Source organism: Thunnus thynnus, chromosome 24 (assembly GCF_963924715.1).
Source record: "Thunnus thynnus chromosome 24, fThuThy2.1, whole genome shotgun sequence".
In the NCBI taxonomy this organism is placed as follows: Eukaryota; Metazoa; Chordata; class Actinopteri; order Scombriformes; family Scombridae; genus Thunnus; species Thunnus thynnus.
In genome coordinates, this window is record NC_089540.1 from 10,451,454 (window position 1) to 10,474,474 (window position 23,021).

Below are 23,021 nucleotides of genomic sequence, written 5' to 3' on the forward strand. Positions count from 1 at the left end.
GCAGTGGTCTAACACAATGAGCCACAGAATAAAACTGCTGTTAAGAGATTCAGCCAAAGGTTTTCAATTTTAATCAAGACAGCTGCTCAAGCCAGGATTGAAGTGACAATCTTAAAAGTTTAATGGCACTGTTGAACACAGTGCACCACTGGCTCAGATGGTATAAAGATGATGTTATGAAATGTTTTCAATCTTCAGTGGTGTCTGACTTTTAAGAGGTCTGAGTGATTGAGGATTGAACCCACAACTTCAAAACCTTTAAATAACCACCAAACAGACTGAGCTACTGGACCAGAACAGTTGGATCTCAAGATATTGGCATTTCAACCATCCACCACTACAAAATGATATGTTTTCACTGTGCAGGCAGAATTAACAATACAATCCTTGAAATTGGATATTTTTTTAACCCTGTTAAGCTGTCAGTGTGATGCTAAATCAATCAATACTTTTCAATTAAAGTCACTTTGGTTCTTGTCTGAGTATGAATGATATTTAGGAACACAAAAAGTTGATATTCAATCTTCAAGGAGTGTTTCTGTACCCTTGATGTTATACTTAACATTTCATTAACAGACATTTTCTTCTCCATTTACACTTAGCCTAGTGTAGTAAAACTATTAGAAAAAAAGAAAGACAGGACACAAATATTTATTTCCTTTTTCATCTATTTATTTAATGACAGACTAAAAGCAGTGTTAATGTTGGATTAGGGAGCATTCTCTACAAGTGTATAAAAGGAAAAGCATCAACAATTAAAAATCACTTTGAAACATGATCAGTCTTTAATTAGTGCAACTGTGTTCATAAAAGCCCAGCAGCGTCCTCTGCAGTTTGCAAAGAGAAGTGAAAAAGCTTACAGCACCTGGTATTCCCAGGCGGTCTCCCATCCAAGTACTAACCAGGCCCGACCCTGCTTAGCTTCCGAGATCAGACGAGATCGGGCGTGTTCAGGGTGGTATGGCCGTAAGCGGGAGAAATACTCACACACACACTATTTATACATGATGTAACGTCATGTATTCTTCTATTTATGTGTGTGCTGATTGTATGTGTGGCCTGTAGATTGTCTAGATAAAACACATCTTACTAGAAGACTAAATGAGCCAGTAAAAGCTGTAACTGTGCGCTCCTCTCCATGTCTCAGCTGCTTATCTGTACACATTATTATATAACACACAGTCTTCATCATTCTTGTTAATGTTGGGGGATTGTATCAGTGTAATTAGAGGTTCCTGCTCAGAAAATACACTGATGTCTTTATCTACATAAACCCACACAGATGTTTAGGATGCTGGTGATCGACATCTATAAAAGGTCTGTTTGTGAATCTGTCCTTCGCTTACGGCCATACCACCCTGAACACGCCCGATCTCGTCTGATCTCGGAAGCTAAGCAGGGTCGGGCCTGGTTAGTACTTGGATGGGAGACCGCCTGGGAATACCAGGTGCTGTAAGCTTTTTCACTTCTCTTTGCAAACTGCAGAGGACGCTGCTGCTTCTTTTATGGGAGACAGGACTTCAATAAACGGCTAGATAAAAGGCTTGAAGACCGATGAAAGCAGACTATGACACTTTTGTTAAGCTTAAAAACAAAGCAGCTCACCACTGGAGGAACAATGTTCACAGGAATTCTGGTAAATGTAAGAACAACAACAACAGTATAGTATGTGCAGCAATGTTTATTTATTACCACAAAATAATTACGAAAGTTAGGCATAAAGCTGGCTCACAATTTACAAGGAATCTTACAAAGTCAGAATAAATACCATATAATGTAAATAAGCAGTTTTGACAAGCTTTGATCGCACTTTTCCTTCCAACAATAGTGGTGTAAGAAAGTGAAGCGTATTCAAGTTTTCAGTGAGTCTGAATAACAACCTCAGCTGAAGTGATGGATGGATCAAAACACAAACAAGGCAGAAATGAGCTGATGTTTGGCAAATGAGAACTTGAGGGCCTCTTTCAATGAGGTCATCTATGCTTAAAAGACAAAACAGCCCTTAATCTCACTCACTCATCCCTCATCAGTAGTACATGTGGTGTAATTTCATTTTATAAAAACCTGGTGACGTCAAACATTTACACAAAATATATAAAACCGACATGATGTACAGTCCTGATACTGAAACCACAAACTATTTCCTGATGTGCAGGAAAGTCCTTCTGTTGCCGACAGTCAGACATCTGGCTCGTATTTGGAGAAATGGCTTGTTGCTCAGGTCATGTTTTCCTGGAGAGGAGAGAAGAACAGCCAGTGAGATGGATCACACTAACCTGTCAATGCGACTAATTTACCTCATAATGTCACTGAAAACCTAGTCTGAGAAAAGAAGTCAAGATTGAGAATTTGACAGGTGTGTGAGCTCACTTTGCTACTAAACACAGAGGGAACAGTATCTGACAGTAATATTCTTGGTCGTCAGGAGGCATTCCACCTGTTATGAGGAAATGACTCAAGATTATCAATTTCAGAGGTGTGTGAGCTTCCTTTCCTACTAAACACAGGGGGAACAGTATCTGACATTAACATTTATGGTCGTCAGGATGTGTTTCCCCTGCTATGATGGACAAATTCAGTGATATCAGTCTGAAAATCACAGGACTTAGTTGTTATGAGGAAACATGTCAGCAGTTTGAACTTGACAGGTGTGTGAGCTTCCGTTCCTACTAAACACAGGGGGAACAGTATTTGACAGTAACATTGTTGGTAGTCAGGATGCGTTCCCGCCGCTATCTTGTTTCCTCACAGCACTTGATTCCTGTGATTTGCAGACTGATATCCATTCATTTGTCCATGATAGCAGGGGGAACGCATCCTGACAGCTGAGAATTTTACCCACTGGTGTGACGATTAGGTGGTGTTACACTTTTAAACCACAAGGTGTCAGTAGCGGTTAATTAGACAGGAGCATACAGTTTCATTGAAAAGATAAGACAACTGGCAACAGCTGTGGGTTTTCCAGTAGTACAGGGTAGACTTCTGCCTTCACAAATCACAGCAATGAAATGAAAATTAATCAACATGATCCAACCCTAACTAGATCCAACTATATCAAAACTATACAACAAAGTGTTTATCCAACTTAACTTTGTATACAAAGTGGCTTCAGAAACACTGAAATTTGTAAATATCTGACATAGTGACATAACAATGTGTGCTACACCTGATTTCACGGTACAGCAACATTAGAAGACAGCTGCAGATGGGATGAGGTTGAACATCGGTGTAGGCTGCAATGGAGGGAGATGGATCAAAGTGACGTCCACCGTCAGCAAGACATGGAGCAGTGGGAGCTTGGTTTAACTTGTGCAATTTCTCTGCAAAGCCACTTCTACAGCTGACGGTGTTGCCATGAACAACAGAGGTATCCATTTCTTATTACCAGTACACCGGGCACAATCACTGTCATTGACAACGCCGTCTCCGGGTGCCGTGGCATTGCAGAGGAATTTCACATGTCTAAGCAAACCCCCGGCAACAGATGGTGCAGAGAGGTGAAACGCCAACAGAGGATGGTCTTGCAGAGTCAATCAGTCAATCAAAAGTAGACAGAATAAAGGCTTCAGGCTGCACAGGGGCCAGGGGGAAGACTGCAGAGCAACAAATGATAGTGTTAAGAGATAAGCAACATATGAATTTAGACACTAGACATGAATAAAGGAATCACATCCCACTTACCACATGGCAAACTCCTCAAATCCTTTTATAGGACTGCAGCATTTGACTCCCTCTGGAGAGAGTGAGAAACGAATGAAAGGGCCTGAAAGAGGTGAGAAGAGTAGGATGAAAGTAATCAAAGTTTTATTATTTCTCACCCCGAACTAAGGATGTGGTTCCTCCAGGGATTCAACGGGCCCGTCCAACGTTCCCCCACTAGTACGCCAGCGCTGTTACAGAATATAATATGATATTGTCAGGATAGGAGGGTGTATGTTACTGGGCTGATACTCATCGACTTATTTGATGATACATTTTTTAACATTAATCATTAAAATCTCTTGAACTTTGATCACTTATCTAGTAGGCCATTTGATTGTTCTTTTGGTGATTAAAGTTGTTTTAGGCTATGACAGCTTCCCTCCTCACCTGATGTGACTCGGTGAGCATCCATAGCACAAGGCTGATCACAGCAGGATATAATGTTGAAGGGTTTTTAGAAAATTGGCTAGGCAAAATACATGGCAGTCTTCACCCCAAAGTAGTCACAATAATGTAAATTGAAGTTAAGAAGTAAAAAAAAAAAAAGACGTGAAGTATGTGATTTAAACAGTGTCAAAAGTACTTTATTGTACTAGTATGTGAACGTCAGAGTTTCACTGTGTGAGTGTATCTTGTTCTAGTGACCAAAGGGTTGTGTTTCACAAACAGGCTGGACCCAAGCCATCATCAGCTGGCGCAGGATACTCTGCTCATGGAGAGGAAACACCTGCTAGATCACATCTTGTGCACTCATCTCCAGGACTGAAGAGACAATAAATAGTTGAAGTTACTGTAAAATTAATTTGATCAAAGACACAAACATAGATGGAAAGAGAAAAGACAAATATCAAAATATCAGATTCATCACATTTGGCTTCTCATGATTTCAGACCAGACTAGATTATTTCTAAAGCCTTCCAATGAAGCTGTTTAATAAAGACAAAAAAACAAGCATCTAGCAACACCATACTGATAAATGATACTGCTTACTGATTGGCTGGCCCTCCGGGAAGTTGATATTATGAAGCACCTACCCATGTTTGTCATGTTAACTGTCCAGCTAGTATTTACTAATGCTCTGCAGATTCACTCCAGTGCTTGTGGTGACAGCACATTTCAATAGGTCAGCACATTGGCTTGCAGCAGCACATGGGGTTGAGCGTAGTCTTCATAACCACAACTAGTAAGAGCAAGAGTCAAGGCAAGTACATGTCTGGAGTTTTTTGTAGCTACTGGAGGTTCAATGAGTGATAAGAGTGATTCTTCACTAAGACAGTAGATCAGAGTCTCCTCACAGTGAAGAAAATCCCGTCAATATCAATGTTGCCATGTCCATGTTGCAATGTCCATCCCAAAGCCTTCTAAAAATAGTGATTCTTCAGACAGTTGATATGTTTACTACACTTAAATGCAATATTCAAGAGTATGTATGGTTCTCAAAGATAAACCAAATACATGGTCGCAATCCATGACAGCTCATGCATAATAAAACGCAACTTGGGGTCCAAAATTATCACATTTAAAAGTTTGTCAGCCAACTGTCATTGGTCAGTAAGTAGAATTGTGATGTACATCATGTAACCATTTAATCCATATTTTTCTAATTCATATTGATAATAAATTCAAACCAATTAGTAGAAAAGTTTTCACGTTAACATGAAAGAATACATGTTCTGTTGATCATTATGAAAAATACGTTCTCCCCAAAAGGCAGGTAGCCGTATTCTGTTTATAGTCCTACAAATTGTTAATGTTAATATGGCGATTTTTTTATGTTACGACTACTGTAAAATACAACACACAGAATGTAACGTGTTTTTTCTGGTTACACTGTAAAGCACTTATAGATGCTAATGTAATAATGAATCTACATCAGAATTCTCATAATACTACTTTGATTGCCTGATATTAGACAGAATTTTAACTGAACCTGGTGGAATTGGCGGATTCAAAAGTCTGGACCCATTTTAACACAACAATGATTAAACTCATGAATTATTTCTAATTGTACAGCATTCTCTCTTATCTGGTATTTTATCCTTTAAACACCAATGAGGAATTATTTTTAGCTTTTTATTTTCTTCTTCTTTTTTTTTTTTTTACCATGAATTATGATTATTAAACATTTTAACCATGACATCGACATGTGTTTCTCTCTTTAAATCATTAACTGAATAAAAACACAACATTATAAATCTTACGTACATTACATTCGTATATTCAAGACTGCAGTTAAAATGGACATATTCAGTAGTCTTCTCAAACACACCACATATTATTATTAGCACTGGCAGTGCAGCCAAGCGTACGTAGTATAACACAAACAAACGTACCAAAGTAAAAGAGTTGAGCGAGCGATTTCCTATTTTCTATCAGATTATCAATGCAGAAATGTGCTGTTTCAACTAGACCATTTGGTAAAACCTTTGTGTTCTCATTAATAAAAATATTGATGAAAGTTTTATTTTACTTTGGAAGAATGTATTGTTTGATCTCCAGGAAAATAATACACAGAAGAACACTGGTGTGTACATGATAAATCTTATTATAATGGCCAAATTCCATATCCATAAATGTAAATTTACAGGTAAGAAATCGTGCTTTATTGCCTTTAGAAAATAATTTAAACAGTACGTTCATTCAATTCAACACTCTTCAACAAAAAACAATTAAAACTGTAACAGCTTGTGCTGTATTCAATTTTTTTTAACATATATCATCCCCCTTAGAATTCATTGATAGCATTAAAAAGTGTATATTTTCTTTACGATCTTTTTTTTACATTTGGTATATGTACCCATGGTATGTATCTTTTGTACATGTTATGTACATATAAAGTATTGTTATTAATAAAGGTAAAAAAAAAAATGAAAAAACGCCTTATAAAAGCGGCGGGTTTTACGGGCTTTTCCGGCGGTTTACGGTAAGTCACTAGCGCGTCAGAGATATCGGCTAAAACGGTGTAAACATCGGCGTTTTCATTTAAATTTTGTTGAAATAGTGGCGATTAATGGCACAAGTGGGGGGGAAAAAACCAGGCGTAGTCTGCCAGACTACTAACAACTGTAGTTATGAACTTGACAGGACAGAGGAAACTCTCCAGAGAAAACAAAAATAAACTTTTAGCTTCTGAAATATTTTTAGACAACTCTGATGGAGCTCAGGATTTATCAGGAGGACAGCTGCTTACTCCAAACAATTTCGCTGTATGAACCTGGACTGTGTGTGTGACCTTTTGGATGTGTAGAAGAACACAGGACATTAATTAACATGAGATCCTGTCGGCGTGTAGGGAGATTAAGTAGCCTAATCAATGAATGCTGCTGTGCCTCACGTGTAAATGCGCACAGCGTCTCTCTCAATGGGGAGACGCATTTATCGTTTCTGCTGCGGTGGGATCACTGCGAGTGTTTCATTAATTCAAACTTTTTTTGATAGTCAGCACCCCCGCACCTCCGACTGAAATCAGGTTCTCGTGGCTATGGGTTCACCCACCGATTTATGTGCCATTTATGAACCACATTCACAGCCTAATGTGTATGTATGTCCCTGCACAGACAATAATCATCACAGTAGTATGGATAGTTTTCTTGATGCAGCTTTCTGTGAAATGTGTAGATTCGATTTTTCGTGAGCTAACAGGTGTGTCGAACTCTGTTTCCACGTCGAGATGTGGGTGAACCCTAGTCCCGCCCCGTCCAGGCTCGCCTTCAGTAAAAACTCGCCCCCCGTGATGCTGTGCTCTGCCACCGGGGTACTATGGAGAGCGCTAAGGCTTAGAACTAACTTTTATGGAGTTTTATCTGTAGAAAGTTGTTTTCTAAAAGTGAATGGCAAATTTCATGGTTGTTTAGTTATGATTGTTAGTCATTATTTTAAACAATGGGGTAACAGAACCTATGTTTGTTCAACATAAACTTCCGTTTATTTAAAGTGCACGTCACCCAGAGAGTCTCTGTACACTTTACAAGTCATACATATATACGAGTAGTAATGTTAATATTACAACACAAGGTTTAGGTTTTTGATTTTAAAACAGAGATCATGTAGCTTTAACAGGGTTGGAGTAGCTTCATGTGAAAGAGAAAAACAATTTGTGATTTGGGTTCCCAGCCAGTGAAATTAGGAATGGTCATAATAAAACAGAAAAAGATGTGTTTTCAGCCTGGATTTGAAAATTAAACAGAGCTTGCCTCTCGAATGTGCAGTGATAGATTATTCCAGAAAAATGGAGTTCGGCTCGGCCACCAAAAGTATTCTTATTGAATCGAGAAACAGTTGAGTACCTGGCACCTTGAGAACATAAGGGACACGATGAGTATACGGAGCAAAAGGCTGGAGATATATGATGGAGCTAATCCATTTAATGCCCTAAAGGTAAGCAGGAGGGTTTTAAAATCAGCTCTTGTATGAGCCAGTAGCCGATGCAAAGACATCAGTACCCGTGTTATATGATCCAGTTTTTTAGCAGCTGGTTTCTGGACCAATTGAAGACCCTTTGATGCTGTTTTAGGTAGGCAAAAGAAAATTTCATTACAATAGTCTATTCTAATTGTTATGAAGGCATGTCTGAGGATTTCAGCGTCTGAATTTGATAGAATGCGGCGTATTTGAGCTATTTTATTAAGGTGGAAGAAGACTGTTCGTGTTATATACTTGATATGTGTCTTACAACAGTCGCTGACTGTTACAAAAAGATAGACTTGTGTGTCATCAGCATAGCAGTGATATTTTATGTTGTGTTTTTTTAAAATGTGACCCAAAGGCAGCAAGTTAACACTGAGTACTTAACCCTGTGGGACACCGTGTTTGACCTTAGAGCAGGAAGACATAGTATTATTATACGTAACGTAAGATTCTCAAGACGTTATAGAAGGGTGTTGTGGTCCACAGTGTCAAAGGTGGCACTTAAATCGAACAACAGCAAGACAGATGAGATCAGAGTCTATTGCAATTAATGGATCATTAGTTACCTTGGTCAATGCAGTTTCGGTAGAGTGTTTGGGTCTGAAACTGGACTGAAACTTGTCAAGAAGGTTATTACTGGATAGATGGGCAGTGAGTTGACTAGCAACCACCTTTTCTAACAGTTTGGACATGAATGGGTGATTTGAAATCGGCCTAAAATTGTTAAGGGTTTGTGGGTCAAGGTTAGGTCTTTTTTAATAGTGGAGTAACCACAGCTGTTTTAGAAGCAGTGATATCGATACCAGAACTGAGTGATTTATGGATGATGTCAAGAAGAGGGCTTCCAATCACAGTGAACATGTCTTTAATGAGGTTACCAGGGATGGGATCCAGAACACGTGGTTGGTTTGGAGCTAGTAATTTGAGAGAGGGTGCATGAATTGACTAGATCAACCTGAAAAAGTAGCTTATGGTTTGGAAACCAGTATGAGAAGGAAGCAGAGGGTGGGAGGGATCAGAGGAGAGGGACACTGCCTTACCAGTAATATCATTCCTGATTAGCTCAATCTTTTCAATGAAAAAGTTAGGCCTACATCCTGACGGCTGAAAATGTTACTGCCAGATACTGTTCCCCCTGTGTTTAGTAGGGAAGGAAGCTCACACACCTGTCAAATTCATACTGCTGAATTGTTTCCTCAAAACAGCTAAGTCCTGTGATTTTCAGACTGATATCCCTCAATTTGTCCATCATAGAAGGGGGAACGCATCCAACTAAGACTGTTACTGTCAGATACTGTTACCCCTGTGTTTAGTAGAAAAGGAAGCTCACATAAATATTACATGGAAGACTTTAATAACATTAAACAAAAAATTAATCATGCACACCTTCCTTTTCAAATATACAATAAAATTCATTTTGGTTGAAACCAGCACAGTAGCAGCTTGCCTTGCTGTCTACATGTTTTTCACATGACTTATAGATGGTAAATTAAAGAAATATTAGAGATAAAATATATATGGAAAAATCAAAATAATATAAAACATAAAACATTCAAAATCAAGGAAAACTATAAACAACAATACTATCAATAACAAAATTGAAAGTATGAGGAAAAAAAAAAATCAAATTTAACTTCAGATTGACCTCTGACCTACCTCCTGAGACAGCCCCCTCACTGAGGTCACGAACACAACATGCATTCATCACGTGCTTGTATATTACCAGGAGCTCACTGAGTGGATCAACCCCAAACCCCAGTTACAGTAGGCCATTTGCATAGGAGAACCCTAACCGGGACATCATTGAAGTTGAAAAACTGTGGATAAGCAATAGCAAAGGTATGTAAATTGTGCGGTGGACGATTTTCATCACCAATATTGAAATAGACTAACTACCTTAAGTTTCAGAACTCTCCATTAACTCTAGCCATGTTACCTCTTGTCCTCAAGGCAAATGAATCCAGACATTTACCACGAGATTGTTAATTACATCTCAAATGGTAACTACCCAGAAGGTGCTACAAAATCAGAGAAATATGTGATTCGAAGAAGGTCATCGGAGTTCATAATTGATGGTAAGTGAAAAGACATCAAAGTTCTTGTTATAATCCAAAAATTCCTATCTCCATAAATTTTGTTTAAACTATTACAACGGTTAGTGTCATCTTGGTTAATTTGGAGGCTGCATTTATATTTAGCTATATACTCGTCTATCATTTACGCAAATCCAATTATGATCTACAAATAACTTATGTAAGCATTTCAATTTTACATAAACATGTGGAGTAAGATGCACTTTATATATAATAGCTCGTTTTAATTTAAGATAAATTAAAAACATATTTATGACCTGCAAGTAAAGTAAGCCACTTACTTTTTTCTATATTCTAACAGAAGGAACATTGTACTACAAGAAAGGGAAGAAAGAAGCCAAGAGAAAAGTTGTCTATGACAGGGATGAAGCCAACCAAATTTTTGAAGAATGCCATGCAGGTGCCTTTGGAGCCCACTGTGGTATTGTTAAAACAAGGAACGCAGTGTGCAAAAGATTTTACTGGCCTGGCATGACATCTGCTATTGATAAGTGGGTGAGTATATTTTTTGATTCATCTAAAGAGAAAAATTATTCTATTTATCATCACTTCATTTCAAGCAAAAACACACATAAGTGATGGAACATACCACTTCATAATTCTTTACTTGAGTACTGGACTTAGTAGAAGGCCAATGTCCTGTTTTGATACTGGACCCAGTATCAAACATGTATGGTTCGATGCAGCCAAATATGTATTATGTATATGTATTATATGTGTTTGTCCAGAGACTAGCCACAACCAACCCAAACACCAGAATAAAACGTTGGCATTGTATGTTTCTGCAAACCACGGATACATTTAATGTCTACGTTGTTGTTGGCCATTATCAGTTAAATAATAATGTTTTATAATGTGACAACACTGTGGTTGAGGTTTGGTTAGGTTTAGGCACAAAAAACAGTTGGTTAGGGAAAGATCATGGTTTGGGTTAAAAAAATAAAAATAAAAGTGGCTGCAAATGTCCCGAAGTCTGACTAAAAACTCATGGTTTTGTCGGTTGAAACGGGAAGCGGGCCTTGGTTTCGAGGTGGTCTCGAACCCTCCCTCCTCCTAATAAGAAATTCAGCTCATATAGATGTCATGTAAACTACATCACTTTAGAAATGTTGATATGATACAGATTCAATGTATCTGTGGTTCGCAGAAACGTACAAAGCCAACATTTTATTCTGGCGACCAGGCTGCCATACCACATAAAACTTTATAATCACAGACTAAATATTCCCTCCTTCTAATACTGAAGTTCACTGTTAACATATTATTTTCCAGGTTAGAGAATGTGCAGAATGCCAGGCCAGAGCTTCAACTATGAAGCAGGAGACCGAGGACATCCCCATACAAGTAATTCACAATATTTTGCTTTACTCTTTGAAGCTTATATTTTGTGATGGAGAATGCTTTATAGTAATTCTAAGTGAATAATGTATTTGTTATTTTGCTCTCCTTTGTTAAGGTGAGCCAGCCCTTTGAACTTGTGGGGATGGACATTTTTGGCAGAGTGGCTGAGACAGAGGCGGGAAACACATACATTTGTGTGATGGTGGACTACTACACCAAGTGGTCCGAAGCGTTTGCCTTGCCCACAAAAACACCTGCAGATGTGGCTGACTGTATAGTCAGGTTCTTTTACCGTTTTGGGGCCCCAAAAAGGATCCTCATTGATGAGGGACGAGAGTTCGTTAATGAGGTTTGTTGAATGTTACAGCCAGGTTGCGATTTGTGGAAAATAAATCAGAACCACAGTGGGCCTATATAGACTATGGAGCTTATTAGGCTATTTCTTGCTGTTGTACAGTAACATTTATAAAATAACTATGAACTTTAATAAAAATAATAAGGCTACAAAATTTTAAGTTGGCCACTACATTTCCAGGAATAATTTAATCATTTTCTTAATTAATTTAATTCATCAAGTAGCGTGATATTTTCATTCTCAGGGGTGTGATGTCAAGCTCATGCAGACACATAGTACATGTGATCATGTACAATAAAACAAAAAGTTAAATGCTAATTTTAGATGCTTGAATTAAATCCCCCAACGCTCCTTTCAGCACCATCGATAGCGCCGCTTGGCCAGACGTGCCAAGTGTCACAGCCCGGCTCATAGGCTGCGACAAAATATGGGAGACCAGACGAGTCTTGTAACTGAGGATAAGCGTTTATTTACAAAATGATAACGGAACAAACGTGGAAGTCAGTAATCAGTAATGTAGGCATGTGTGGATGTGTGCGTGTCGGCAACCAAAAAAAAAACAAAACAGCCGTGCCACGCCGCTCTCGAAGTGGACGAGGCGTGATGAAGGAGGGGGGAGAAACTCTAGGCGGCCAAGCTTTGTAGTCACGACCACACTGGGCCCAGGTGTGGCTCATGATGGCAATTACGATCCTCCGCCCTGCCCCGGACCCTGCAAGACAAAAAAGAAAACGGCAAACGCAACGCAGGAGCACCTAGTGGAGCGGAGGGGTCGCCAACATAGACTTCAAAGTGTTGTAATGCCCAAATAAGTGCAAGCGTCTCCTTTTCGATCACAGAATAATTTAACTGAAAGGAGTTAAATTTCTTTGAGTAAAAACTCACGGGACGTTCAACACCACTGTCATCACACTGAAACAAGACAGCACCCGCTCCCACATCACTCGCATCCACATGCAGCTTAAAAGGTCGATCCATGCATGGAGCTGCAAGAACAGGAGGTGAGCAAAGGACAGATTTCACATTTTCAAAAGCTCGTTGACAAGAAGCTGACCAAACAAACTTCGCCTTTCCCTTAAACAGATATGTCAGAGGAGCTACGACCGTTGAAAAGTTTCTACAAAAACTGCGATAATAACCGACAAGACCCAGAAACCGCTGCAGTTCCTTCTTAGTTGTTGGCAATGGATACTTCTGGATTGCAGTTACTTTTGCCTGCACCGGACGCACAGTTCCCTGCCCAACAACCTTACCAAGATATGTGACAGTGGCCCTAGCAAACTCACACTTTGCTAAGTTAACTGTCAGGCGTGCATCCTTCAGACGGTCGAACAGTTTCATGATATGAACCAAGTGTTCTTCCCATGTGTCACTGTAAATCACCACGTCATCCAAGTACACAGCACATCCATCCAGCCCAGATACAACCATGTTCATCAGGCGCTGGAAGGTCGCTGGCGCGTTGCGTAACCCAAAACTCTCAGCTACCCGCTCGAAAAGAGAGAAAAAGGTATCTGGGTCACGTTCACTAAACTGAGGAACTAAACGCAAATTACTGGCGACATCAAAAGAACCAGAAGTAACCGATCCACCAGGCGCAGCAACAGAAGCACGGCCCGCACCCGTACCAGAAGCACTCAAACTCAACCTGCGCTCCTCCACCTCCAGTCTTTTGATTTCCGCCTCTCTGGCCAGCTTCTCCACAGCCAGCTTTTCAGGACCAGTAGCCTGCAACTTCGGTCTGACAACACCCAGTTCAGTCAGGTAAGCTTTAACAATAGCTTTAATGTTCTCCTTCATCCTTTTATCCCCGACTTCCAGCTTAAAATGCTCTGCGATTTTCAACAACTGCTCACGTGAACAGCGCTCCAATAACTCCTCTGACGGAGCTCTCAAGAAATCCTCCACACTAGCCATGACTTGTACACAACACAGCTTACCTGCTCAAAACACCAAACTGCTGATACGACCAAACCAAGCTATAACTCCTACACGCAGTCCACTGAGCCCACACAGCCCCGACACAGCCAAAACATCACCGCAGCCCCGTCCCCCTAACTGCCTAACCAGAGTCTAACTAAGCTCCCCCCTAGTCTTCAGGTGCTACTTGTGGCGGGTATTTACGCACTTCAGCCCGTCAGCCCGGTAAAGCAACCATAAAAAAATGGTGACTCACCTGCAGCCGCGGATGTGCTCCCGAGACAACTGCTCCAGCCACGTTCCCACCACACTAACAACCCCCAAACGAATTCCAAAGGGAACCCGCTCTTAAGCCTAACAAGGGACAGAACAACGGCGATTTACTACGGCCGCGCACAGAACCGACAGAACTCAGAGCCACACAAAACTCACCAGCATAACCAGCCTGGCAACACAAGCAAAAACTTCAGCCGAATCAGCAACTCGCTAAAGCAGTTTACATTATTCCAAAGCAAACAACTTACCACACTCGTCAATGGCTCCCAACAACAGATTGCGAAACTCATTCATAAAACGAGGCGCACAGCTTACTACGCTACAGCTGATCTCCGACGTCACGCCAACCCCGGGTCAACAAAGCTTAAACGAGCCCCCATATGTCACAGCCCGGCTCATAGGCTGCGACAAAATATGGGAGACCAGACGAGTCTTGTAACTGAGGATAAGCGTTTATTTACAAAATCATAACGGAACAAACGTGGAAGTCAGTAATCAGTAATGTAGGCGTGTGTGGATGTGTGCGTGTCGGCAACCAAAAAAACAAAACAGCCGTGCCACGCCGCTCTAGAAGTGGACGAGGCGTGATGAAGGAGGGGGGAGAAACTCTAGGCGGCCAAGCTTTGTAGTCCCGACCACACTGGGCCCAGGTGTGGCACATCGCACCCTGTTTACAGCATGTCGTTACATAAATGAAAATGTTTTTGATGATCTCACATTTATCTGCATAGGCGGTAATATTTTTTGCAATGAATCATTAAAAGTTATTTGTTTCAAACAAAGGATAATGCTTATTATTGTTTGCCAACAGCTAAACAAGGAGGTGTGCAACAGTCTGGGGATTCAGTGCAGCCTTTGCGCACCATATCACCCAAAGACAAATGGGCCTGTCGAAAAACAGAACGGAACAATACAGAGGTAACAGCACTGTAATTATTTTACTTTAATGTGTATATTGTTTTTTGATACATGTAATTTTTAATATATTTATGATATTGTGAACTGAAAATGTATTGAAAGCAAGGTGGCCTGCCTATTTATGTGATAATACTTTTCAGGGCACTGTTCCAACTTGTCAAGCAGTATCCAGAGAGTTGGGATACATATTTGGAAGCAGTGATGTTTGGGTTGAGGACCAAAAAAAGACAGCACTACGAAGTTCTCCCCATTCTTCCTCCTGTTTGGGACAGAGGCCTGCCTCCCGAGTGAGATTCCAGAGGTTATATTTGAGGTTATGATCACTACGAAATGACTATGCTAACAAAAATGTCATTACTGTTATAGTTATAGTGATCAGGAGTGCTTTGAGATTGTACAGTTAGTCAACAAATAGATAAATTTGTCTCATTCCCACATACAGTCTAATGACTGTAACGGCCAAGCAAGGGGTCAAGTCCAATAACAATGAAAAAATGAAAGTTGTATTTTACAGATTGACAGCAGGGTGGAGAATGGCCTTGACCAGGAGGTGGTGTCAGAGGCTGATGAAACAGGCCCAGCACCACCAAAGTCTGCTGCAGTCACAGCTCTGTCTCCAGGCAATATCGAAAAACGTATGTTTCAGAATATGTAGTTCTCTTTTAATGTAAAGAACAAAGTCCCTCACATACCAGGTTTTTATGTAGTAATCCCTGCACTTTGTGCTTATTTCTTTAAGGCGTGAAGGATGCCTGGGATGGTCTAAAGGCCAATGTCCTGCTATCAAAAATTGGGCCGTACAAGATCTTTTACTGGGACATTGGCCGAACGGGGCCTGGATTGGAGCTTGAGAGTGAGCTAAAAAATATATATATACCAAATTCATTTGAAAAGTAATGACTACTACTACTAATTCATATGTGGATAATGTATGAATAAAATAATTAATTGTTCATTTTAAACTGTTAATAATTGTAAGTCAATTTTACTAGGTCATAAATGCGTACTTGGCCATGCTGGAGCGTCGACACAATATAACAGCGAAGGAGAAGGTGCTCCATATAGATACATTTGGAATGACCTCAGTGTGGAAAGGAAATATTCCACGATTCAGGGTTAGTTGCAGACTGTCTCATTACATATGCTGGTAACAGTGACTGATGTTGATGGCTTGCAAGTCAAAGCTTTTGTGCTATATCTACATTATTTCAGTGGGACCCCACACATTACAAAATGCTGTTTGCTGTTGTGAATGAACACCATCACTGTTTCCTGGTTGTAAGTATTACTTTTTCAGCAACTGGGAGCAATTGGTAATAGTATTTTCTTGTGCTCCGCTCTTTGCACTTGACATTGTATAACAAATATATTGTGATGTTTGTATGATGTTTAAGTCAGTAAATCTGGTTACTATATTTAAACATATTTTGTGTTTTTAGAGCATTCATGAGGAAGAAAGGGTTCAATGTGTCAAGGTGGAAATGTGACACAGTGCCTCATCCTCACCAACCAGACAGCACCTCCTGTGGGGTTTTTGCCATTAAGGTATGAAAAAACATGTTCTTTTTACTCCAGTATGTGCACATATAAAATATTGCCTTCTTGGTGAAATATATATTTAGAATAAAATAAAATAAAATTTATATTTGTTGGTAAATTATAACATGTGTTTTTAATATCATTTCATTGAGAAAATCTTAATGGAGGAAAAGGTCAAATTCCCTGCTGGCCAAAGTGATATGACAGAGCTACGTTGGCAGATTGCCACTACTCTTCTTCGGGAGTCTGGTAAGTTACATGATAGCACTACTAACAAGTTGTGAATGAAAATGTCTATAAGTACTCTGGTTGTCATCTTCGATAATTACAGAAAATACAAATAATACAAATACAGTGGATTTTGTTCAAAAGAAAGCTTCTTGTCCTCACAAATGTTGTTCCCTTTCAAATATTTTTTCATTTTCTGACAGATGATCTGACAGACCTGTGTTTCTTCTGCGGGGAGGTTGACGTAGATGACACTGAAGAGGAGGAGCTGACATGGGTATTTTATTTTAGATATATAATGCAGTCCTGTGGGTGCATTTATTGGTGATTCCATTTCCAATGTCATTTTAAATTATTTAATAATGTCTCCTTTACCCATTTACTCATGTGCCAGTATTTCAGTTTTCATTAAGAAGATTTCTCCAGTAATTACAAGCCACACTCCATGTGTTGGGATCATTTCACAGAACAATTTCTTCCAAGACATATGTTTATATTTGTTGACATACTTTGCTGTTAATACATTCTGATTTTTATGAAAATTTCTCATCATGGGGAGCAAGGAAAATCTTATTTTGCACATGTTTTGCCAATCTTAAGTTGTCTTTCCATGTTGTCTTTAAATATTTTGGTCAGTGTTAACAACAACAGATAATGTAAGGTATTGAATGATTATTTGTAAGTGCTTGTGATCTCTGATGAAACTACTAAGAGTGCATTTGAATTAAAAATTATTATCACTCATGCCAAGGTAAGGAATTAACTCTTTTGTGCAAGGCTTAAAATACCAAACCTTTGGGCATGATTACTATTGTAGCTGGCCAGGCGGCGGTAACAACAGTTACAAATACTTAAGAGTATTGAATTTACTTTCTGTATGTACATTGTATCTGCTATTGACACAACAGTTTCTGTACTGGCAGGTTAATTCAGCATTGGGTATTTAACAAAAATGACCTGCAATAAACTTGGTGATATCTTCACTTTTGTGCCCTAAATAGTCTGACCCCCCAAATGGCAAGCACTAAAGCACTAGCTTAAGCAACCTCTATTATCCCCCAAGCCAATATTGGTGAAAGAATTAACATCAATGTTTACATTATAACACAATTGTTAAAATGTTTTGCACTACAGATATCCTGCCATGCCTGCAGGAGGCGGTTCCACTATGTGTGTGTGGGAAGGCCAAAGGTTGAGGAGAGATTTGTATGTGCAGCATGCTGAGTCTACACAGAAATAAGAAAGGGACTAAAAGACGTGAGTATTGTTGTTTATTGTTTTTCTTGATTTTGAATGTTTTATAAGTCATGTGGAAAACATGTAGACAGCAAGACAAGCTGCTACTGTGCTGGTTTCTGTATGTATCTGTTTGTCCAGAGACTAGCCACAACCAACCAAAACGCCAGAATAAAATGTTGGCATTGTATGTTTCTGCAAACCACGGATACATTTAATGTCTACATTGTTGTTGGCCATTATCAGTTAAATAATAATGTTTTATAATGTGACAACACTGTGGTTGAGGTTTGGTTAGGTTTAGGCACAAAAACAGTTGGTTAGGGTTAGGGAAAGTTCATGGTTTGGGTTAAAAAAATAAAAATAAAAGTGGCTGCAAATGTCCCGAAGTCTGACTAAAAACTCATGGTTTTGTCGGTTGAAACGGGAAGCGGGCCTTGGTTTCGAGGTGGTCTCGAACCCTCTCTCCTCCTAATAAGAAATTCAGCTCATATAGATGTCATGTGAACTACATCACTTTAGAAATGTTGATATGATACAGATTCAATGTATCTGTGGTTTGCAGAAACGTACAAAGCCAACATTTTATTCTGGCGACCAGGCTGCCATACCACATAAAACTTTATAATAACAGACTAAATATTCCCTCCTTCTAATACTGAAGTTCACTGTTAACATATTATTTTCCAGGTTAGAGAATGTGCAGAATGCCAGGCCAGAGCTTCAACTATGAAGCAGGAGACCGAGTACATCCCCATACAAGTAATTCACAATATTTTGCTTTACTCTTTGAAGCTTATATTTTGTGATGGAGAATGCTTTATAGTAATTCTAAGTGAATAATGTATTTGTTATTTTTCTCTCCTTTGTTAAGGTGAGCCAGCCCTTTGAACTTGTGGGGATGGACATTTTTGGCAGAGTGGCTGAGACAGAGGCGGGAAACACATACATCTGTGTGATGGTGGACTACTACACCAAGTGGTCCGAAGCGTTTGCCCTGCCCACAAAAACACCTGCAGATGTGGCTGACTGTATAGTCAGGTTCTTAATGGTTAATGGTACAGTGCCTTGAAGAAGTATTGAATCCCCCTGAAAGTCATCACCATTTTCTTGCTTACAAAAGATACTGAAAAATAGTTCCATAATCATTATTTTCATTGTGAAAACTTATGCTGTAGTATATTTATAAAAAAGGGAAAAATTAGTATTTTCCTCACTTGAGCGTTTCAGTCATCTTGTCTCTTTAGTCTTCCTTCTCTCTTATTTCACAACCTGGCTAATGATCCTTAGACTGAGTGTTTTTTATATCCATAAAGAGATCTAAGACGTTTTCTTTAAATTAGCTCTATTAAGTAATTGCATAACTATAGAAATAACCAAATTACACTCATTTGGAAAGATAAACAAAGAACCATGATAATTAATTTCATATAATTCATAAAATTCACTGTTTATAATACCACTTCTATTTATGTCAACAGAGGGGGAAGTTGACATAAGCTTCGAGGAGCTGTTGGTCTTTGTCACCGGGGCTGACAGCCTCCCACCCTTGGGTTTCCAGCAGTCCTGTGTCATAGACTTTTATGACCAGGAGCCAAGAACACAACGATTCCCCTACGCATCTACCTGCAGTCTCTGTATCTCACTACCAAGAAGCATTGTTGAAGAGGGAGTTGATTATTTCTAAGTCAGATGCAACTGATACATTTTAGGGAAGTCTGAGACACCATTGTTTCTAAGATGAATCATACTTGGATTATTACCAAAGCATCAAGGTCACTGATAAACTCAGAAATAATGACAGAATAGTTTTGAATATTATTTTGAACGACTCCTAAGCTCCACAATAGGAGGAGTTGTGAAAGATATATAATATGATGTTTTATGATTTTGCATTGGGTTCTCTATCCCGGGATCAAGGCCTCGGTTTGCTTTGTATTGCTCTTTACGCACAGTAAACCTTCTCACATTGAACTCTACAAGCTTCAAGTGTATTTTTTTGAGTCTCTCTTCTACGTTTTGAGTTTAATGCTCAGTTGTGGGTGACCTAAAGATTTATTGGCCCATCTGAAGATTTCCCACGACAGGGTTATAGGGCTGGGTGACTGTTTCGGTGTGATTGGATGTTCAATTTCAAGTGTATTAGTTTATGTATACATATACTTTCTGAATTTCACATTATGGAAATGTTTTTATTGAGTGGATATGTTCGTTTCCCTCAGCCCTATAAGGTCACCTCCTAAACTCCTATCCTGGTTCAGCTCATGAGAGCAGAAGTAATGTAGACTCTTTCCTTCGATTACTTTTATTGCCTTTATTGGCTGTAGAGCTGTTAGAGCTAGGAAGTTATAGTATGCCCCATCAAATTAAATTGCTATGCAATTATAATAATCATAAAAGTTATAATAATTATTGATGAACTTACCAGAACTCATACATCCGCAGCGGGCCGGTGTTCGGTTTCTCCTCTATTTTTGGTCGGAAATCTGCCGTTTCACCGTTGTGGGCTCCTGTGCGGAGCCCGGGCGATTAAGTTTTATCCCTGCTCTTCAGACGTCCTTACTGCGGCCGACGGGGCTGTGTTAATGGCTAACGAGTCTCGAGTTTGCGAGTAGCCAGCGGCTCTTGGCCTCTTCAGCAGCGGCTAACCATGCTGACGCACCTGGCCTGACTTCACCTTTTCCCCACTCCTGGACGTCTGTTGTTAAGGGTCACAGAGGGCTCTCTCTCCCCCTATATGACCCGCTCGGTATCGGTGGTGATTATATGCCATTCTCTAACTTATTCTCTCCTCTGGCTGAGCTACCGCCAGAGCCTGTTCTCTCCCCTACCCCACCTCCTGCTCAAGGAGCGGGTCGTGTCCGGAGTGCCATCAGAAAGCGCTCCATGCCCGCCAGTTTCATTCTGTCTTCGGGCCCCCCCCCTCATCACAGCCACCTGTTTAACACACAATCATCAGATCAGGTAATCAATCACTCAGCTCACCTGCACTCAGTTAGTTTGTTAATAGACAATAATCTCAGATCAAAGCTTTAAGTTTACAAAGGCAACCCTGAAACTGAGCGGCCTGAGATTTTAATTGTTGGAGACTTTATCATCAGGGGCGTAAAGCTTCCTGGTGCCATTACATACTGTCTGAGGCAAGACAGTTGATTTTATTTAGCTAATCCCAGCTCCTCTTGACATCCATCCCTCAGTCCACACTGTGATAGCGCACACCGGCACAAATTACGTCATGTCCAGGCAATCCATTAAACTGCACTACAAACTAACTATGTGGTCCCACTCCAACTATAACCAAGAGCGCTGAACGTTTTAACTGTCTTTTTAGTCTGCACCTGTGGATGCAAAATGTCTCTGCTGCAACTGGACTTGGTTTTATCAGTCACTTTGATTCATTCTGGACTGAGTGGGACCTGTTCAAATATGATGGGCTGCATCGTAGCAGGAAAGGAACAGGAAAATTGATTTGCAATTTTATTAACTTTATTGCTTTTAGTTTTAACTGATGGTCTCCCCAGCAAGACCCTGCTCAGCATCCTGGCGGTGTATTTCATAGTCCTGTTCCAGACAATGTGGGTCCTGCTGGTGCTGGTTTTGTTTCACTCACAAATTTATTAATTCCTGTTAGGATTACTGAAAGGCACTGTGCAACACCAAAATCTACTCATAGTCCACACAGAAACAATCTCATCATAGTTAAAACCACTTCTTCAATCCCTGCTGTTCCGGCTCTGTCATCCCCACCACCTACAAATACCCCAGTGTCTGAGTCTGCTTCACACCCTTTTCTTAGTCTTCTACGCTTTAAGAATAGAAAAGGTTTAGGTTTCATTCACTTAAATGTGAGAAGCATTATTATATACTTTTGGGGCATCAGTAAATGATGTCTCAATGACTAACTTTTCGCCACTGGGCTGTGGAAACCTTGATAGGTCCAGTGTCTCTCTCACAAAACCTGCTCCTGACGCCACTGTGTCGAAACCCTGCAGTGAGGAGGCAGAGGTTATTCAAAACCTTCCAAACTGTCAATCATGCAAAAGTCTTATGGGACCCAAAGCTGAAACCGAGGGGCTATTTGGTGGACATTCCAACATCAGAAGCATTACTGCAAAGAGCAATCAGCTAACTCATCTTGTGTTTGACTCAAATCTGGACTTTCTCTGTCTGACTGAAACATGGTTGAAACAAACAACTCCTGCGAGTGTGTTCACGGTGCCCGGATACCAATGTGTCAGAAGAGACAGACCTGATGGAAGAGGAGGAGGGGTGCTTTTTTGTGTGAGAGACAACATCAAATGTGAACGTGTGGTTTATAATGCAAGTAACACGTTAGAATATGTTGGGATAAAGATAATGTTATCCCAACAAATGTCTTTTAACAGGAAACATGTTTAAAAAATGGTTAACACCACAAAGTACAACTTAGCAAATTTTAGACATATTAGAAACTGTCTCTCTATGGACGCAGCCAAGATATTTATGCATGCTTTGATTCTTTCCCATATGTCTTATTGCATCACATGTTGGGGGTGGGCTGGAGAAACAACCATAAAACCTCTTGAGGCCTTATACAAACAAACTCTAAAAACTGGACAAAAAGCCAATGCATTTCCATCACTGTAGGGTACTGGAGAAATACAATTTACTGAGCTTTGACAATTTTAGATCATTCTCAAATTTGTGCCTGGTTTATAAAATTTTAAATGGTTTGGCCCCTCCTCCACTATGTGACTTTGTGTACACTTGCTCAGTAAGTTCTATTAGATCCTCCAGAATATCCTCTATACAAGATTTTACCATAACCATTTCATCGCACTGCATTTGGGCAGTCAGCTCTCTGTGTGAAAGCCACCACTCAGTGGAATGCCCTACCTGAATATATGAAGAACTGTAGTTCTATCAGTACATTCAAGGCCAAATTAAAAATCAACTAAAGATGAATCAGCTGTGTGACCACTAAGCCTAGTTTCCATTATTAATTTTTAATTGACATTGTGGGTGTA

At 39.8% G+C, this 23,021-nt stretch overlaps 1 long non-coding RNA gene and 2 other non-coding genes across 3 annotated transcripts; 1 reads left to right on the forward strand and 2 right to left on the reverse strand.

The window, feature by feature from the left end:
* Window positions 1-853: 853 nt before the first annotated feature.
* Window positions 854-972, reverse strand: LOC137177895 (5S ribosomal RNA). The gene has a single exon (XR_010926511.1). It is a non-coding gene; the product is annotated as a 5S ribosomal RNA (ribosomal RNA).
* Window positions 973-1,340: 368 nt separating this feature from the next.
* On the forward strand, window positions 1,341-1,459 carry LOC137177896 (5S ribosomal RNA). Its single transcript, XR_010926512.1, has one exon. It is a non-coding gene; the product is annotated as a 5S ribosomal RNA (ribosomal RNA).
* Window positions 1,460-1,663: 204 nt separating this feature from the next.
* On the reverse strand, window positions 1,664-20,922 carry LOC137176884 (uncharacterized). The gene is made up of 6 exons (XR_010925881.1): window positions 20,441-20,922; window positions 4,090-4,464; window positions 3,819-3,890; window positions 3,682-3,733; window positions 3,167-3,593; window positions 1,664-2,232 (listed from the first exon to the last, which is right to left on the reverse strand). It is a non-coding gene; the product is annotated as an uncharacterized lncRNA (long non-coding RNA).
* Window positions 20,923-23,021: the final 2,099 nt, after the last annotated feature.